This window comes from Geospiza fortis, unplaced genomic scaffold, assembly GCF_000277835.1.
Source record: "Geospiza fortis unplaced genomic scaffold, GeoFor_1.0 scaffold138, whole genome shotgun sequence".
Classification (NCBI taxonomy): domain Eukaryota; kingdom Metazoa; phylum Chordata; class Aves; order Passeriformes; family Thraupidae; genus Geospiza; species Geospiza fortis.
The window spans coordinates 12,011,441-12,032,740 of record NW_005054307.1 but is presented as its reverse complement, the minus strand read 5'-3'; the positions used below and the strand labels follow the sequence as shown (position 1 = coordinate 12,032,740).

At 38.5% G+C, this 21,300-nt stretch overlaps 1 protein-coding gene across 1 annotated transcript in view; it reads left to right on the top strand.

The window, feature by feature from the left end:
* The window catches only part of DNAJC1 (DnaJ heat shock protein family (Hsp40) member C1), a 167,562-nt gene that overhangs the window by 131,011 nt on the left and 15,251 nt on the right, over window positions 1-21,300 (top strand). The window lies entirely within an intron of this gene.

Here is a 21,300-nt window from a genome sequence, read left to right as displayed (position 1 = left end):
GAGACTGCCAGCAACCATACATGTTAGTGTCAGTTATGAAGCTATTCACTGAAGTAGTCTAAGTTCATAATACATTTTAACCTGAGCTCCAAATTCTCATCAAATGGTGATGACTTTGAGTTGCTATTGATCTGGGCCATATTGAATTTAGTAACCCTGAGGTGAAAATCTCAGTATTCTATTACCAAACTCTTAAAAACGTAGTGTTACTGAAAAAGTGCTTCATTTAAAAAAAATAAAATCTGCATTAGAGTGTTACTGAAAGTGTTAAGAGTTCGGACTTGCCTGGGATTTTTTATGCTTAGTGTCACTGCAAATATTGCAGACTCAGCCTGAGCAGAATATTGGGGTTTGCATGTGAAAAAAACTACAGTTTATTACATGGGATACTCCTGCAGTTGGCATATTTACATTAGCATTATTACTATTAATGAAAAATTATACACATGCTTTTAGAAATAATTGTTTAAATCTACCTATTTTCTTTGGCTCTTGTCTGAGGTCAGTGGACAGGTATGGAACAATGTATTTTTCTTCTGTGCAACAGAAATCTAGTGATGAAATATTGATAAGTTAGAATGATAGAATCATTTAGGTTTGAAAAGACCTCTCCAGATCATCAAGTCCATCTCAGCACCACCATGTTCACCACTAAGCCACATCTAAGTGCCACATCTGTGAGTCTTTAGAAAACTTTCAAGACCAGTGATTACACTGCTTCCCTGGGTAGCCTGTTTCAATACTTGACCACTCTTGTAGTGAAAAAGTTTCCTAGTATCCAATCTAAAACTCCCCTGGTGCAATTTGAAGCCATTTTCTCTTGTCCTAGTGCTTGTTATCTCATCTGCCCTGAGCCTCCTTTCTGACTGAACCCAGAATTCAAGGGGGTGTGGCCTCACCAGTGCTGAGTGAGGATGATCAGGGGGACGATCACTGCCCTGGCCCTGCTGGCCACTCCATTGCTGATCCAGGCCAGGATGCCATTGGCCTCTTGGCCACCTGGGCACTCTGTGGCTCATGTTCAGCTGCTGTTGAGCAGCACCCCCAGCACCTTTCCCTCCAGGCATCTTTGCAGCCAGCCTGCCCCAGGCTGGAGCTGCAGGGGTTGTTGTGAGCCAAGGGCAGGAGCAGCCCCAGGCACTTGGCCTTGTTGGACCTCAGAGCTCTGGGCTCTCCCCATCAGTGCAGCCTGTGCAGATCCCCCTGCAGAGCCTTCCTGCCCTCCAGCAGCTCAACACTCCCACCCAGCTCGCTGTGTCTGCAGGGCCTGAGGGTGCCCTGGATCCCCTCATGTGGATCATTGATAAAGACATGAAACAGAGCTGTGCCAGCACTGAGCCCTGGGCAGCGCTGCTGGGTGCAATTCCATTCACCAGCAGCCTCTGGGCCCGGCCGTGCCAACAGTTTCCCACCCATCCAGCAGAGCCCCAGCCAAGCCATGAGCAGCCAGTTCCTGCAGGAGATGCTGTGGGACATGGTGGGAGAGGCTTTCCTGAAGTGCAGGTGGGCACATCCACAGCCTTTCACCCATCCCCTAAGTGGTCATCTTATCACAGAAAAGGAGATCAGGTCAGTCAAGCAGGACCTGCCTTTGGCTGTGCTGGCTGGGCCTGATCCCCTGGTTGTCCTGCACATATGATGGCACTCAATTGGATCTGCTCCATGACCTTCCCTGGCACCCAGGGAGAGTGTGGAGAAGGCATCCTTTTGTTACACTTTATGTTGGTGATGTAGAGAACAGGATATACCAATAAAATAGCTTGACACCTTGGTTATTCTAAAATGTTTATGTAATTAATGACATATTAGTGATTCTATTCCTCTTTCTTTTCCTCTTTGCTAGCCACCAACTCAGCCTAATGAACAGAAGAAAACAGCCAGAAAGATTTTTTCAATTTTTCAAGCATTATAATTACCAGCCAAGTTTTTGTTGGTTTTCTGGGTAATTTGTTTGTTCCTTTACATGACTATTGAACCAGAGCAGTCTATTTCTAGGAAATTAGTGTATTTAGCATATTTCTATACAGTAGGTGTAGTTTTTATTTTGTTTGGAAACAATAAATTTATTTACTTTTACATACTCCTTGAGTCATCTTTCCTTAAATGCAAACAATAACCTTCTTTTCAGGCTTCTATATTGAATATTTAAGCCTCTAAGTACTTTACTTTGGATTCAAGTAGCTTTAAGGAGAGAATAAGTGTGATTCTAAAGAAAAATAATTTTTAATTATTGAGTTTTCCTTGGAGAGGATGACCCATATATTTAAATCTAGAATAGGGCTTGTCTGCTTTTGAGCTGTGACTATCAAATCATTAGGGTCAGGAATCTAATTTAATCTGTAGTATTAAACATGCAAGGCTTCTTAGTCCTCAGGTTTTCTTAAGGAGGAGGAATAAAATGATAGGATGATGATATATTCTTTAACTAGCATCTCAAGTTGATGACGTCAATGTTATGGCAAATATACATCAAAGAACAAATTATATTTGTAAACACATAATGAAGTAATTAATTTCTCCTTGCATTGGATTCAGGGAAAATATTTTTATGACTGAGACAAATGCCACAAGTAGTAAGCATAAAAACAAGAGTTACAGAGTTTTGCCTGTAATAGGTCATGAATATGTAAAGACTGTGAAGAAACACAAACTGAATAGCTGCTGTGTAAGTATGTGTAATTTATGTATTTTCTTTTTTTGCCTTTCTCTCTTTGACCTTTAGTTAGGTTAGGTTAACAAAGCACAGGAAACTTTATTTCTTTATTTATTCTTGTATGTATAGAAAGTAATGGTGTGTTGTTAGACTATACATAATTCAATAATATCCTGCCTTCAAATATACCATGCTCAGGCTAGCTAGAACTGCAAGCAAGAAAGTCATGCTATGAACATTTAAAGATAATATTAAAATTTATCTAAATTATATAGAGAAATTCTTTTATGTGACAGCCAGAAAAATAAGGCGGTTTGGAAATGGTATGTTTCACAGCACAACCAAAATTCGGTCTAGATTGCAAAGGAAACAAAGAGCCAAAATATATATTTCCCTAAGGACATTTCCTAAAGATAGTAACAATGTGTTATATAAACACTTATGCACTAGTTAAAACATAAATCAACCATGCATATGTGTTGAATTAAGGCCATACAGTTGACATTTGCCTGATATTTCCTGATTTTGATTGAGTTTTTAAACTTTCCTTCTAATTAAATATAGTAGCATGGGTTCTTGTCTTGTACAGACAAGAAGAGTAATACACTGATTTCAACACCATGCTATAGATGTTGTGGTGTCAAATTTTAGCTTTTAGTAGTTTTCCAACTGAATCTCTGTTCCAGAAGACGTGATTGATGTGACTTGCTGCCATAATTCAATCTGACTAGTTTCACACATGTACTCTCTGTATGTAGTCCTCAGTTTTTTGAGTCTGTCAGTTGAAGATTACCGAAGAACTCCAGTTAATTGTGCAAAGTATTGACCTGTGGGGAAAAACACACAGTGTTTTTAAAATGCAACTCTGTTTCTGCACTGGGCAGTACTGTAATCTCAGTTGAGGCACCTGCCTGGGTCGGGTTAGGGCTCTCTAGCTTTTTACATTAATTTTTTAGCTCTGGTTGTTCTTGTTAATCTATCTCAGGTCTCGAGTCCTGTTGCACTTCTAAGATTGACACAATAGTTGTCTATCACAGAAAAACATGGTAATTGACAGAAGAGAAACCTCATTCCTGTGAGGAGAAACTGGAAATTGATCTTGCCCAGTCAATCCTTGAAGATCTGACTTTAGTCATTGTTGGTGTCTCTTCTGTCCTGAAGGTCATATCCATTTTACATACATTTGCAAGAAATTATGCAGTGGTTTTGTAATTAATACTTTTTGCTGCGCTGGTTTTGTTTTCCTCTCAGCCTGGGAGAGATGTAGAAAAACATCTGATGGGATCGCTATGATTTAGCCCAGTTGGAGTCACGGGGTGTTGGGCATCCTAGTTTCCTAGGCAGAGTTCCCTCACTCACTTCCCAAAACAAAGCCACTCCTATCTCAACTACAAAAAGAAGAATAAAGAAGCAGAAAGGAGTAACTGCACATATCAGGAGTAGGAGCTGGAAGAAGATGTGAAAGCTGGTTAATCACTGTGACCTTGCCCCATTTGCCTGCCCATCCAAGAGAGAGAACAAGTCAACAATCCTGGCATCCTCACAATTTTGGCAACAAATGAGAGGCAAGGATGTTAAATATCCCTGAAATGGGATTTTCACAGGATCCACAACTTAGGGATCAGAAAGAATTTGCAGTTTATAGCACTGACTTCTGTAGTTCAATTCACTGCTGCTCTTTTTGGCTTTTTAACATGAATTTGAAAATGCAAACTGTTGCAAAATGCTTACTTACTTTTCTTCATACGATTTTAGCTATCTTTAAGTTGGAGAAGGAAGTTAGCTTCAAATAAATCCAGTTTTAATTTATAAGTGTAAATCCATAGTGATGTTTCTGTATAATATTTTCCAGGCAAACCAATTAAAATCTGGTTAGATTCAGCATCTTACCTTCTTTCACAGTGTATAGGCTGCTGCTTTCCTTTCCTTTTCTTCCTGGGGCCGTGACTTTAATGAGGTTTGGTCAAAATTTTTTATAGAAATGACCCAGAAACTATAATCTATGGTAAACTCCAATTACTAAAAATAAACTGAAAAGTGGGAGAGATTTGGCATTTGTTGTTGTTGTAAAGATAAATATGTAATCCTGCCTTGCTAAGGAGCAATTTAATGCTTCTGACATAAGCTTTTTGTCACTTCAGAATTTTCAGAGAATCTCAATCCAGTTAATTAGCCATTTTCTGTATGGGTTTTGTCAGGCGGGATGTAGTCTTGAAAAGATCACCTTTAGTCTTCAAACTCTCAGTTCAGCACACTTGAGCATGCAATTGCATTCCATTTAAAGGAATGGGAGTTGTGTTCATAACCATTCTTATAAAATGCTACTGGGTAATATATTACTTACCCAAACTTGCAGAAGAGGAGAGCACTCTTAAAGTTGGCACAGTATGAGAAATGGTACACTGTAGTGAGGTTAGTTTATTATATTGATGGCATTTTCTGTCATTTCCAAAATGCAGATTTTTTTTAATACAGTGACTTGAGATGCAAATTGTGAAGGAGTGGATAGTCTTGCATCATTTGCAGTTGAGTACTGTGGAAAGCTTGTGGTTTTTTGCAGTCCCCAGACTGTCCCAAAGTAAGCATGCATTTACAGTGTGCATTTACCTGATGTGTTGTATAGCATCAGATTTTTGTACACAGACCTCTTTAGGGAACATCAGCAGTCTGACCATCCAAAGTTGTTCTAGTGGTCTTTTTTTTAAGCATAAAGTTAACTGTGTGCTTGGGTTTGGTTTTTTTTAAGAAACATACAAACAAGAACATGGAAAACATAATACTTCCATTTTTACTATTTACTCAGTGATATTTGTAATTCACATTGGAAATGTGGTTTTGAATAGGTCTAGAAAGAAAATATATCAGTAGAAGATCTAGGTTTGTAACTTCTAGTGTATGAGTGTGTTTGAGTTTTTTTAATGATGCTGGTCCCAATGACTGGATATATACCAGTACCTGCTATGTATCACTGCCTTGGACCTTTTTTTATTGTCCTTGGTTGGAAAACTTGCCTGGTAATGGGAAAGTGAGTGCAGAAAGAATGAGACTGACGTTAATGGTACATTTTGAAGTGGCCACAAACTATGGGAAGGAAAATCTATCCATACGAAAAAAAGGCTGCCTTTGATTTTTAATTAGCCCAAACTTTGTGGTTATATTTGGGAATTTGACAGGCAGATTCACTGTTTATATGTTTTAACTAGTTTGACTAGTGTTTCCCTTATTCTCAATTACATGTATTTCATGACAATTAACAATTTTGAATTTTGGGAGGTTTTTGGAACTGCTCTGCTTGAGGTTGTTAACAAAGATCTTTGGATATCTTGTTCCTTTGTAGAAGGGTGCTGAATTTTTCCTTTGGGTTTTAGCATACCAATAGACTTGAGTCATACTTACATAGTACTGGGTTCTACACTACATCTACACACTGTGGGGATGCAAAGTACCTCCTGCATTTAAGTTAAAAATTAAGAGATCAGAATATTCAGACTGGCTTAGGGCATTAGAGCAAGATAGCACTGCTAGTAAAAGAATTTACTTGCATTTTATGTGAAAGGAAGAACATTATTTAGATATTGTCTGTGGTAGTGAAGTACTTCAGAGGGGGACAGTTAAAACTATATTTGAAGGAAGTCAGGGGACACAAAACCCCCCTGATTTTGGATAAGCTATTTAAGATGAATGAAGGTAGGATAAATATGTTGCCAGCAACAGACCAATGTAAAAAACCCAGAAAACAAACAAATCCAAATGTTATTGAAGTAAGATCTTTATCTTATGATAAATTGTGCCAGGAAGCCTGACAGAAAAGCTGGACAAAGGATAGAAGAGGGAGAAGAGGACAGCACTGCAGAGCAGTCAGCAGGATTAGCTGTGTGATAGTATCTTGTTCATTATGACACCATCCCAGGACAGTTTAGTATTGAATGGTATTTAAATACCATATGGTAATGTTTTCAGAATACCCATAATATGCCATGTAGTACTGAAGTTGATAAAAGAAGAGTATACAGCCTGATGCTGTAAAATATTTGACACTTTTTGAGTCAAATAATAACCTTGCAAGGAAAAACAGTCCTTATTAGTAAGGACTAATCATATGCTTTAATGTATGTGCATGCCCTTGGGCTTGTCTTCTCCAGTGAATTTAGCATGGCTAAAGATTTTTAATGTGTCAAGTAATTATGAAATAAGTTGCCACATGTGATCTGTTGAGACTTGTTACCCTATGCACTTATTGAAGTTTATGAAATTTACAAAATTCTCCTGAAGAATTCATTGACCTATGTACTATAGAAGATTTTCAATTTCATGTTTTCTATCAAATGGAAATACTTTTCAAACTGCATTTAAGAATCCAAATAGAGTGGTGTTTGAGAGAGAATGAAATGAAAACCATTAATTCCCTTTCTTTTGGAATTTGTCTCCACATTAATGTATCGCAGGCCAAACCTAATTACCTATTCACCTATATTTTATTTGATCTACATGCCTGAGTGTCCTACAATCAAATTTACTGAAGAGCTTCTCACTTTTTTCTGCATTAAAACAATTGCCTTGAAGCAGCTAACAATTAAAAAATAAATGAGTTAACGCTTTCTGCTAAGTGCTACCATTTAAGTTGTAATATGCAATTAAAAACTACATTTTAATTTCTGTTCAATTACATTGACTTAAATAGTAATTTTAGTGTTATACTTATGAATCAATTAATTGTGACATTTTTCCTCTGGCATGCATGATGCAAAAGTAGATTTGATTTTGAGAATGTGGACAGAAGTAACACTTTTTCCCCCTCATGGTTTGCTGTAATGACAAAAAGAAGACAACAGAATTATCTGGGCATTGTGTAAATATGATGGAACAATTTAATTTCAAAAGCCATAAAAATATGTTGGAATTCAAATTATTTTTCATGTTTTAAAAAACTATCTATTTAATAGAAGGAATACTCAGATTGCTTTATGATAATATAGATGGGCATTTGAAATATCCATGCATGTACGTGGTCATGTTAACAGCTCTAGGTTAGAGGAAGCTTTGTGTTAAGTCTGAACCCAAAGCCTGGTAGAACCTGAAGTGTGAAAAATTACATTTTAGAGCAGTGGCCTTTTTCAGGTACATATTGCTAGAGACAGGTGCTTTATTTCTTTGGCTTTAGCTCCTTCTTTTAAAAAGAAAGCTGTTTATGAGTTGATGCACTGCAAACAGCTAGTTAACACATTTTTATGTTAATGCCGGAGAGAACTTGCTGTGGAACAAGGTCCTTACCAGAATGGATTAAGATTTTCTTTTCCCCTCTGAACCCTCCAAGTCCTTTTAGCATGCTGAAAATCACATGGAAGCAGTTTCTAATGTCCAGAATAAACTTCTGGTAAATAATAAGCCAAGTGCTCATGTCCCTCTTGTGTGATGTGTTACTCTGTTCTGTTCAGGTTACTGGCTGTAGGGGTGTGAACATAATCAGAAAATTCTGATTAAGCAAAACAAAACCTGGCCTAAAAAGATGTTGTGTTTTCTCAAATGAGATTCTGTGTCTCTGGAAGGACCTTATTTCATCCATTTTATAGTGTCTTCTGTGGTTTTAATCTCTGAATAACAGTGGAAGTTTGTAGTGACCCTTCTACCAGTAAACCTGGTTCTATATCACTTGCAGTTGATGAGTTTCCAGCCTATATATAAATTGAAAGTATCATGCACTTTATTTAATGCCATCCCAATTATATTACCAGATTCGTAAAGTTCTTAAGATATGCTGGTCTTTGCAAAGAACCAGAATTTTAGAGTATCTTTTTTTCTGGTCTTCAATTCTGTTTCATGGAAAATTGTGTCTTAGGACTGAGATGAATCTTAAGACATCTAGTTGTATTTCTTTCTGTTACACAAGTCCAGGTATTGCCATGAACTGTGCCTCGATTAAATGCTGTGGTGATGACACAGCAGCTTCACTACCAAGAAGGGCTCTTAGTATCATTTAAAGAGACTGTTGCTGGTGAGGATGTCACAGAACAGTCTTGTGTGTTTGGAATCCTGTTTCCCACTTATGAAACACTCCAAACCATGTGCTGCTACTTGATCACTCCCCCTCTCGCTGTAGTGGGCTGCAGAGGAGAATTGGAAGTACAAAAAATTAAGATCATGGGTTGAGATAGGAACAATTTACTGGAAACAGCAATGAGATAAGAAAGAACAGAACAGTAGTAATGACAGTTTACAGGCAAAGGTGAACATTCTCATGTCATTGCTCAACTCCCACAGAAATCCCTGACAATGCCTGATCTCTGTCCCTGCCACCCAAAAGGGAGCCCTTGCCCAGAAGATGATATGAGGTGGTACAGAACAACCTCTGGGTCCTAACTGTCCTTCCTTCTGGCTACTGCAAAAATTAACCCCCTTCTGACCAGAACCAGAACAGTCTTTCAGTTCCAGTCCCAACCTCATAACGTAGTGTCTTCAAACAGCAGTGTCATCATGACTGGTGGATCTGCTTAAGAAAGGAGAAAGAGTACAATGTAAGAAAATTGTGTAGAATTTTAAGAAGTACAACTTTGAAAGACATTTTATTTTTCTTAACAATTTCCTAATTGATAAATTACTTGCACCTTCACCCAAATTCAACTGTTCTAAGGGCTTTGTGGCTCAGGATACAAGAGTGGTTGCAAATGTGAGTGTCTTTGTGAACATCAGGAATGCTCTCTTATTGTGAGAGTGGCAGACCACTGGCACAGGTAGCCCAGCAAAGTGGTGGAGTCTCCCTCCTTGGAGACAGATATTAAAAAACTGTCTGGTCATAATCCATTGAACTTGGCTCTGGTGGACCTGCTTGAGCCAGGTGTTGGAGCAGATGACCTCCAGAGGTGCCTTCCAACCTCAGCTGCTTTGCAGTCCTGTACTGTATTAAGTGGTGTGTATTTACTCGTGGACTTTAATCCTAGTCTCAGACAATTCCAGGGTGATGCCAATTTTAATTGACTTAAGAAAGTATTCTGGGAGAAACATCTTATTCATCAGATATAAATGATGTCTTGTATCTTCCTGATCAAGTAAAACTGAAATAGAAGTGATTCTTCTAAACACCTCTAGTTAAAGAAAACCAGGGATAGAAAGTTCATTAGTTCATTTAGGCTTCTGATACTATTTGAGGACTGTGTAGGGAGTAATTGTTCTCTAACTTTAAATTAAGACATTTATAGTCTAGCAACTTCTTTTTTGGTTGTGTCCCCTTTTCATATGTGCTCATTTTATTTGTGTTTTACAGAATTATAATTTTTATTGTAATTTCTTTGAACCTTTGTGATCATGAAAGGGCTTCAGCATTGAAGTGAAGTCAGCTAGTATGTTCTGCCACTTAAAAGGGGTGACAATAACATTTTTAGGATATAGACATCCATGGAAGATTTTCTTTTTTTATAAGGTGGTAAAAAAAAAAAAAAGAGAAAAATGTATATAATTTTTTTTCAGAAGCACCTAAATCACTGAGGAAGTAACTTTCTTTAAAATATCATTAGTTGGTATAAGAAATTCAACCAGTTTGTTAGGCTATATCAATAACTAATAAATTTTTTATATTTATTTCTTGCAGAGGTAGTTTTATTGCTAGGAGAGTTTTACTTTAAAATGTGGTGTTTGTTCTGTTGCAACCAACAGCAGCAATTGTAGATGCTGGTAATCTCCTTTAGTTTTCAGGGGATATCTCCAAAACCTTCTTCCCCAGAACTTCTCCTAGATACAAACCATTTATTTTGGTATTTCATAATTCTTCAGTGGGTGTTCTGAGGCTGCTGCCAGGTCCTTACCCAGCCACTCTTTCACTCCTTATTCTCAGCACAACTGGCTGAGAAAATAAGATGAAAAAGCTCATGGGTTGAGGTAAAGGTATGGAGATCAAATAATCCATTGGTGCCGTGGACAAAATAGACTTGACTTGGGAAAAATTCAATTTATCGCCAGAGTTGGATTGTGAGAAATCAAGACAAAACCTAGAACACCTTTCTCCCACTCCCCTTGAAGTCAAAGTCTCAACTTCACTCCTTTCCCAATTTTTCTCCTTCCTCCCTGCTCCCAGTGGCCCAGAGGGCTGGGGTAGGGAGCATTTGATCAGTCTGTTCCTCTCTGCCACTCCTTCCTTCTCCCACTTTTTCCTGCTTCAGTGTGGCTCCTTCTCAGGAAGCATCATGGTGTATTCCACAGGCTGCCAGGGACTGTCTGCTCTCCTCTGACCTTGGCGCCTGCAGGGCTGTTCCTCACGCTTCCCCTCACTCTTCTGGGCAGCACTTTGCCCATTCCTGAATGTGGTGCCACCAGGTGTTGCCAGAGGTGCCACCAGCTTGGCTCATGGGCTCAGCTGTGTCCTGCAGTGGGTCTGCAGTGCCCAACATAGGGCAGCCCCTCCCCTCCTTTCAGAGAGGCTGCCTTAACTATCAAAATTCTGCCCACAGTCAGCTGATAAAAAAGTCTCACTTTTTCTGTCATATTTCTAAAACTTTTTGCAATTAAATACAAAGTGTTTTCATTCTTTTACATCCCATTTTTCCAAAGTGATGTAGCTTTAACCAGATTACTTCATATCAATGGCTAGGCATTAACAAGTTGTTGTTTTTGACCACTTTCAGCTCTATTGATAAGAAAATATTTTTATTGAAGTAATATAAAGTTGTTTTTGAGGTATTCTTGTTCTGCAAAACCTAAGAGTTATTGCTTATCTGTGCCTTCCTCTACAAATTATTGATGAAGAACTGGAGCTTTTTTAAAGTCAGTATTAAAGACTCCTCTTGGCTCTGAATTCCTGAAGTAGGAATAAATAATGAGTAGGAAAGGGGAAGGAAAATCAGCTCTGAATGGCTTTTTGTCATTTAGAGATTTACATTAAAAAAAGGTGTAAGAAAATCTATATAAAGAAAATCTAGGAATTACTGAAGGGCTGGAAATGGTGTCTACTGATACTTGGAGAGGGACCTTTATGGGAGAAAATACTTGTTATTAAAGGTTTGCTTGGTCTGGGAGGAAGACAGAGAAAGGCCAGTGGGTAGAAGTGAAAGCCAAAGATGTTGGAATGAATGTAGAATAATAGCACTCATCTTGTGAGTGTACAGCACGTCTTGTGCTTATTTTTCAAGTCTGTTTGCCACCTTTTCTGTAAGATGATGGGTTAATACTGATTTTCAAGTATCTGCAACTTTCTGAATATAATCATAAATTTTAAAAATGTAATTCTCCTCCTCCTCCCTTGATTTTTGTCTGTCTTTTTGAAAACAAATTCTTCAGTCTTAAGGTATGGCTTATTCCAAATGGAGGAATATCCTGGCAGCACCAAATAATACTGCTGAAGGTGGTGGTGGGAGAATCTCTTATTCATTACTGCTTCCTGCTGAGGTTAAGTAAGATACATGTGTATATATATAGAGAGAGAGAGAGGCAGATCTCAGGAATGAGAGCTGAATAGTAATTACTTTTTGACCTGCATTAGCTGTGAAGTCTACTTGTGAAAAAATACTTGAGTTGTTTTTTCTGAATAGATGGCAACTGGTTTTGTTTTCCCAAAATTGTATCTGTTGTATTGGCATTATGTGTTTATGGACATATTTGCATTTTGGTTTGTAATATACTTAAACTCTGAGTTGAATTTTGGTTTTGGTTTTTTTGGATGGAGGCTTTGGTTTTTTTGTTTTGCTTGTTTCAGTGCTTACAGATCATCTGTTCATGTGCAGTTAGGATGGGTTAACATATAGCTTGAAGGTAAAACCAAATTGTCAGAATTGTGAATAATTAATATGGTAGCCAGAGGAGGAATCACAGATACAAACATTTTACTGGAATTAAGTTATTCTTGTCTCAGACTAAAAAGTGAAGATAGCTACTTTGGGAGTCAGTGTGGTGAGGAACGTCAAAAAGGGAAAGGCTTATGCAAATCCAGAATAAGGTAAGCCCAAGAACAAAAAATTACAACTTTTTGTTTTCCCAAGAAACAGAGAAAGGAACACTATCAAGGATTTAGATGAAATACTGGATGATCAAAATATAAAGCAGTTTCTAGAAGATGCTAGGGCCAAAAGTCCTTTTCACCCATGTTTTCTACAAGGAAGTTTTAGAGACTTTTGACATCATGTATTGAAGACAAGTGAGAAGGGAATGTTTTAGATTGAAGTGTTCATCTGAGGATGATAAATAACAAATTGCTTGGAACAATGGTCTTCACCATTCGTTGACCTGAAAATAACTCTAATATCAAATCCCTTTAATACTGCTGTTAATATTTTAGCAATTACTTAAATGAGCCTTGAAATGAAAGACAGAAATAGGATACCAATTTTTGAGGTTGCTTGAGGATTCTGGGAAGTACAGACTGGTTAGCATGAATTCCATACTGGGTAATTTTTTGAAGTTATGAAATGAATTGTACTATTAGGAGTTCCAATTTAAAAATAATAGTAAGAAGTCAGTGTGAATTTAAAGAAAAGTTATGCCTTACTGTTAGAGCTTTACAATGCACTTGGATTTTATAAAGGTTTTGACAGGTTCTGTCAGCAAGACTTCTTATAGTTGCAAAGTAATGTTAAGATGGAAAGGAAAATCTTTAGAGTAATCTTGTCAAGAACAGGAAACAGATACATTTTTGTTATTGCAAAGTGTCACTAGAGGAGTTTCATATAAATCTGCAAGGATCTGTTCAGTGCTGGAAATTATCTATAGTGCAGTGAATTGCAAGGGCTAACAGAGTTATTCCGGGCACCACTGATCGAAATGTCTGTGAAACCCTCATTGTCAAACAGGCAAGGTCTAAAAAAATCTCTCCTAGGAGTACTATCTTCTCCTATGCACTCCCTTCAGCTGTGGGTTTAGAAAGTAAATGGCTTCCTGCTAGTGGGGGTTTTGGGGGGTTTTATTTTTTAATGTGGGGTTTTTTTCCTTCTCCCTCCTATATTATATCTGAAGCTGTAGAGCACAGCAGAAATATATGGGACAGAGAAATGAAAAGGCAGCAGGGTATGGTAAGAAGTGAGAAACTGAATGTATAGGAAGCCAGCTTATGATGTTGGTTTAGAGTGGACAACTTCATCATTGGCTTTGTAAGCAAAATGGATTCAACTTTATGCTTAGGGAATCGCTAATCCATGTTGGGGACAGCTGTGAGGAAGGAAAGAATCTCTGTCCTAAACCATTTGTTTCTGCATGTGGTAGAAGACCTGAGACTGAGGCAGATGAAACTTAATGCTTCTGTTCTTAGGTTCTTGCTCTTCTCTAAGACATGTTGTCTACTTACATACATTGTTTAATATTTTAATGCTTTTAATGCCAAAGGCAGTCCTGTTTGAGGAATAGTATAAACAAAAAATGGTTATGATTAGGTTATTATTTTGACAACTTTATAAGAGAAGACAGTTACTTATACCTTCATGTTTACATGTAGTTGCTTTGAAAAATTCTAAAATTAATGTTCTTTTAAACCTCTGTAATATATTGTTTAAGATTAAATGATTTAAGTTGCTGGGACCAGAGGATGTGCAATACAGAGTTCAAAGAAAATTTAAGGATTAAATAATTCAAGTAACTGTTTATATTCGTGGGTGCCTAGGGACTGAAATGGCAAATGTGTCATTCTCATATTTATTAAGTTGTTGGTGGAATTCAGGGACCTTTACAGGCCTGTACTTTCAACAACTCTTTAGAGAAAACTAACAAAAAACTGATAGAAAGAGAAGAATTCGTGAGCATCAGGTAAATATGACCTGCAGGGAGTCCTGAACATTGCTTCTATAATGGGAAGTCCTGCCTTAAACCCTTTGTGCTTCAGAGAAAGATTAACAAATATGCAAGGAGAAAGTGATCTGATTGATAGTCTCTGCTTGATTTTCCAGAAGGGTTTAACAAGGCTCATAGGTTTCCAAGGAAAGAAAACAGTCATAGAATATGAGAGGCTATTTCCCAAACAAATCATTAATTAAAAGATGTGAAGTGGAGGGTAGAAATAAATACCTCTTTCAATAGAGCAAGGTTAGCAGTGCAGTTTGGCTGAATTTCTGCTAGGAATTTTGCTGTTCAGTGTATTCATATAATGAAAATGGTAATATGGTAAAAAGATGATTCTTGAGGTGAGAGAGTTTGTCAATGGTAGTATTGTGTGGAACAGTGAGCATGAGAGCAAACACTGAAAAACTGCAGAGTGATCTTAGGAGTTTGACTGCTTGGGCAATAAAGCGGCAGCAAAGTTTCCCGGTATATAAATACAAAGTGATGCAAAGATTGATACAGTGGATGACTGTCCAAACTTCATGTGCAAGATAATGAGCTCTGAGCTGACCTTGATCCTTGAGAAGTTATCCGTGCTGGCTTCATTGAGAATATCAGCTCAGGAGCATGCCAAAACCCCATGCAAATTGTTAGAAATTATTAGGAAAAGAATAGAGAGCAAAACAGAAGAATCCTTATTCCACTGTTAACTTACTGTTAATCCTGCTCTGTGCAGTGTGGTACCTCATTTCAAAGAGGTTGGTTGCAATGGAATTGCAGGTGGTTTAGAAAAAGGCATCGTGGGAAGTATTATGTGTAACATGGCTTTACAGGTGAGTAGATCAGAGCTCTTGAGCCAGAAAGAGAAAACTTACAGAGAAATATTCTTGAGAGGTATTTTTGAACAAATTTGTAAGTGACATGGAAATCAGTAGATGCAGACTATTTGGAGGTGACTCTCTGAAAGCCAAGAGCCAGATGTGATCAAAGCTGGTGGGAGTCAGGTTCAAACACAAAATAAGCTGAATTCTTGTATAGTGAGTAGCGGATAAGTGCAGCTCCTCATGAACATGATGTTGCAAATCTAGAAAGTTTACATAGGTTCATGGGTAACTGGAAAAAATGGAAAAACAGATTAATTGAGATAAATAAATCTAAATAGATAAAATATATCAGGCTAGAGAAATTGCTTGAGGTGAAAATAACTGGAGGTGGGAGAATATTAGGGGGATGGTAGGTAACCTATATGCTTGCCTTCTCCTAATTCCTGTATGTGCATATGGTCCATGTTTTTTCAGAGCAGGGTGGGACTGAAAAGAATGAATGATAAACATAATCTTTCTTGTTATCACAAAGTTTTCTGCTGCTGCACTCCCTGAGCAGAAATGATGCGCTTACTGACCTGCTCTGACCATTGCTCTGAAACAGCATAGCTGTCTTTGTTTTTGTTGGCTCACCTAATAAAAACAGTACTAGTGAAAGTTGGATGTGAGTAAGAGCCTTGAAGGACCAAAGGGTTATATATGAACATGTGGCTTTGAATATGATGAGTTCAGATGATTAATACCCTTTAGCTGATCTTGAGAGTTTCGCAAGAGATCTTTAGAACTGGAGCAAGACCCTTTGTGTTCAGCAACAGCAAGATCACAATGACAAATGTGTATTAGACTAGATAAAACAAGACTGACTTCACACTTGTATGTAAAGCAAGAGATTGTGACAATGTAGAAGATTATTGTAATAAAAATAAGACATTATGAGCAAAAAAAAATCTGAAAACTTTCACATTCTGTTCCTTAGTTACTGAATCAAAACACCACCATCTTGTAGATTAAATGTTTTCTGATTTGCAGAATTGTCCACAGTTTTACTAGGACCCTTGGTTCAAAAATACTTGTACAGGTATTTTTAAAAAGATACTGCCACATGCTTTATGTGCAAGGTCTGGGACTAGATGTGCTCAAAATCAGTGAATCACCAAAATTAAATGAAATGTAGCGCAAAGTTCTAAATAGATCGAAACTTTAGCCAAACTTCCATACAACAGTGATTTTAATTATGCAATGTATATATATATTTAATTATACAGAATATACAGTATATTGATGACAGGAAGAGATTATTTAAAGCTAAAATTTAATCTAGAAAAATCAAATTATTTCAATGTCAAGGTACTGTAAATGGCTCTGAAAGTTTCCTTTAAAACTCAAATACCAGCCACTTTCCCATTTTATCAATAAAAGCATATATAGTTTTATACTTATTAACAGGATTAAATGAGTCAGACTTATCTTGACAAGAAATGCTTTGTTGTCTAAAAACTTGCTTTTAATGTAATTGAAAATAGTGTTGCTCATATTTTAAAAAATCCTTATAGTGTAAAGCTGTCATGCTGAAAGAGGTGGGATGGAATTGCCAAGTGCAGATGCCCATGTAAGAGTGATGCTGAACAATAAACCACATTCATATTTCTTTTCTATGGAAAGTGCATGGCGGTTTGGGTGAACTAATCCCTCAATATTGCCAGCTATGTACAATAAATCATGCTAAAGGATTATTATTTATGGGAATGCTATGATTTTTTTTGTATCTACACTTGTAGCTTATTTTCATTTTAAAGACTTTAGGCCATAACTCTGTACTTTTAATTTTGTATTCAGTATGGGGAATTAATCCCAGAATGGGGCTTTTTGGATACAAAATCTGAATGCTTGTGTAGTAACAACAGCTGTCCCCTCACCATGTGGTATCTTCCATTGCTTTACTGTAGAGATGAATTTTGGCCCAGTGTTTCAGTAATATTGGACACACATGGTTTTAGGTGACAAAGCAGTATGTTTATGCATTCATTTGACTCTTGCAGTTACAGTTGGCTACAGATTAGAACAGGGAGAATACATTCACACCATGACCACCCTCGTAGTTGCTTGTAGTACTTGGATCACAGTAGGCGCTGTTGCATCTAAAGACACAATTAACTGTTGCTGAGGAATTGCAAATTCACAAAAGCTCCTTTACAGCTTTTGCTGCTGAGAGTGGATTTTCTAAAAAAACAAAAAACTTTTTCAGAGATTTTCCAAATTTATAAGTGTTTTAGATCTTCAAATACTAAAACTAGTGTCAGCTTGAAATAAGATTAGGAAGTTGATATTTTAATGTAGCTAATGAATTCATGTGCCCGGAATTAGCTGTGTAATTAACTACAGATCTGCAGAATGATTGTAGTTTTGTCCATTTTTAGGAAGATAACCTCAAGAGTTCTGTCATATTTAAAAGTGGTTAGTAGAACTGTGAGCACAAATCAAAGCTTACAGAAAAGTCTGAAAATAAAACTTAGCAGAAAGCTTCTGACGTCTGTATATCAGTGGAAAGATCATCTTGATTTCCATGTGTAATTGTTTAGATATGCTTTGGATATGGTAAGAGTGACTAGCTGTGAATGTAGCTGTGAATCTATTATAAATACCCCACAAACGAACAAACCACCAAGTTTTAGTACAAATTAAATAGAAAATTACAGTAAACCACATATTAACCCTAATTTTAAAGTATGAAATTTGATTTTTAAACAAAAGGCTTTTAACCAGAACTCTTTAGAAGAATTCTTTATTTAGATTACAGTGATAATTTTTTTATAAGTAGAACATTCAGCACTGGAAAGCTTTCTTTACAAAAATCCCTGAGAAATATTTTAATTTAAAATATCTATATGGAGTATAATGTAAAGGTGTGTATAGTATATTGACATGTTTAAACCAGTAAAAGTAATAAGGCTTGCAGTTTTGCAATGTGGAGATTTTTCCATGTATGTCATTTCTTCTGTAGGCTATGGTGTAATTGTATAATGCAAGCAATGTATGTGTGAGATCTCTCACATACAAACACGTTACTTAAGCATCTTGTGCTTGAATCATCAGAGATAATTCATTTTATTCTTGTATTAAAAACTATGAATGTTTGAGACTTTCAGCATTGAATAAAGGACTACATGGATCCAAACCAGGACGATTGATAAAATCCTTGCTACTATTGGCTATTATTTACTGTCTTTTAAGTGGCAGGTTGTATTTATGCCAATTTATCTGCTTCAGGGAACACTCTTGATAGCAGAACAAAGTGAATAAAAGTAGTTTGCTTTGCAAATGAATGCAAATGGTGAAGCCTTTCGGGAAGCCCTTTAACGGGAGCAATGCACTTTGATTATGAGTGAAGCTGCCATTTGGACATGGTGAAAAGAGCACGCTTGAACCATTGATTGGGGGAGACAGTAAAAAGTCAGGAAGGGCCCCGTTAAGCTTGCAGTGCAGCGGGCGGATGTCAGTGTGGTTAGAGCACAGTGGGAGAATGACAGGCAGGATTAGTGTCAGGGAGAAGCTTTGCTGTAGTTGTGGAGATGGTCCCTGGGGTCACTCACCTCTGACTGTTGTTCTGTGCTGATGGCTCTGTAATGCAAACCGCTTGATATGTGCCTGTTCATTATCGGAAATGGTGATTAGAAGAGGTATGTCATAAAGAATTCCTTAAAAATAAATAAAATGGCAAACCACTGATGATAACAAAGATTTGGCTCTGCAGTCGTTGCCAAAGATGCTGCAAACATCAAAGACGGTTACTGCATTTTGCCTTCTGAGGCAAACACGATTTCATGCCTTAAACCGCTCTAATTGTGTGTTCTTTGCTTTGTTCACTTTTATTTGGCCGTTATGAAGACAGTCATTGTTAACAGCTTGGCATGTAGTTAGAATAAAACATTTTTATATCTTTTGGTTATTGAGTAGGGGAAGCATCCGGTCTGGTTTTGTGGCATAACTGCATTTTAGGGAGGGGGGAGGGGTGTTGTTTAATCGTCTTGATGGAATATTAGAGTCAACAGATTTCATTCCTGGTTCATGCTAGAGTGCTAAAACACAGGATGGTAACAGTGACAAGAAGCTAAGATGACTGTTCTGTTTCATTTAGAGGCTTTTTTAATAAGTCAAAATGGAGATACTCTCTGTGTCTTTGCTGGAAAAATATTAGATAGGCAATTAAGTAAGTGTTTAAAATGTTGTGTCTTAAACTGTGATTTAATCATGGAATCATTTAGGTTGGGAAAGGCCATTCAGATCATTGACTCTAACCATTAATCCAGCCCTATGAAGCCCACCAAATGTCACATCCACACATGGTCTTTTAAATACCTTCAGGGATGGCAATTCCACCACTTCCCTGGGCAGCCTGTTACAGTGCTTGAAAACTCTTTTGCTGAAGAAACTTTTCCTGATATGTAATCTAAAACTCCCCTGGCAAAACTTGAGGCCATTTCCTCTTGTCCTAGATCTTATTACCTGGGAAAGAGGCCAGTCCCCACCTTGCCACAGCCTCTTATCTCAGGTAGCTGTAGAGAGCAATAAGGTCTCCTCTGAGCCTCCCTTTCTCCAGGCTAAACATCCCCAGCTCCATTGCCCTTCTCTGGACATTCTCGAGCACCTCAATGTCCTTCTTGTAGTGAGGGGCACAGACCTGAACCCAGAATTCAAGGTGTGGCCTCACCAGTGCTGAGTGAGGATGATCAGGGGGATGATCACTGCCCTGGCCCTGCTGGCCACTCCATTGCTGATCCAGGCCAGGATGCCATTGGCCTCTTGGCCACCTGGGCACTCTGTGGCTCATGTTCAGCTGCTGTTGAGCAGCACCCCCAGCACCTTTCCCTCCAGGCATCTTTGCAGCCAGCCTGCCCCAGGCTGGAGCTGCAGGGGTTGTTGTGAGCCAAGGGCAGGAGCAGCCCCAGGCACTTGGCCTTGTTGGACCTCAGAGCTCTGGGCTCTCCCCATCAGTGCAGCCTGTGCAGATCCCCCTGCAGAGCCTTCCTGCCCTCCAGCAGCTCAACACTCCCACCCAGCTCGCTGTGTCTGCAGGGCCTGAGGGTGCCCTGGATCCCCTCATGTGGATCATTGACAAAGACAAGAAACAGAGCTGTGCCAGCACTGAGCCCTGGGCAGCGCTGCTGGGTGCAATTCCATTCACCAGCAGCCTCTGGGCCCGGCCGTGCCAACAGTTTCCCACCCATCCAGCAGAGCCCCAGCCAAGCCATGAGCAGCCAGTTCCTGCAGGAGATGCTGTGGGACATGGTGGGAGAGGCTTTCCTGAAGTGCAGGTGGGCACATCCACAGCCTTTCACCCATCCCCTAAGTGGTCATCTTATCACAGAAAAGGAGATCAGGTCAGTCAAGCAGGACCTGCCTTTGGCTGTGCTGGCTGGGCCTGATCCCCTGGCTGTCATGTGCGTGCAGTGTGGTGGCACTCCAGAGGATGTGCTCCATGACCTTCCCTGGCACCAAGGTCAGACTGGGAGACCTGTAGTTCCCTGGATCTTCCTTCTAACTCCTCGATGGGCATTGCATTTGGAAACCTTTTGCGAACTGAGACCTCCCCAGTCAGCTGGGTTTGCTGGTAAATGTTTGAAAGGGACTCAGTGAGCACTTTGTTCAGCTCCCTCAGTTCCTGTGGCTGGATCCCATCCAGTCCCATGGACTTGTGTGTGTGAGGTCACTGATCATTTTTTCTTGGATTATGGGGGACTTGCTGTGCTCTGTCTTCCGGGTCAGGGACTGGGTACATGGAGGCCAATGGATCTTTCCATTAAAGGCTGAGGCAAAGGGCAAGTATGAAGTACCTCAGCCTTTTTCTCATCCTGTGTCATTGTTTCTGCCTATGTCTAGTAAAAGATGGTGATTCTCCTTAGCTCTCCTTTTATTGCTCATGGATTTGCAGAAAAATTTTTTTACTTTTATGACAGTAGTCAGACTAAGTTCTTATTGGACTTGGGCCCATCTAATTTTTGCATAACCCCATAATCTAATAAAGGTATTGTTGAATATTATCTTTACTGAATTTTGTAGTGTTATGTATGTTGTATTAAAGTTAATAGAAATTAAATG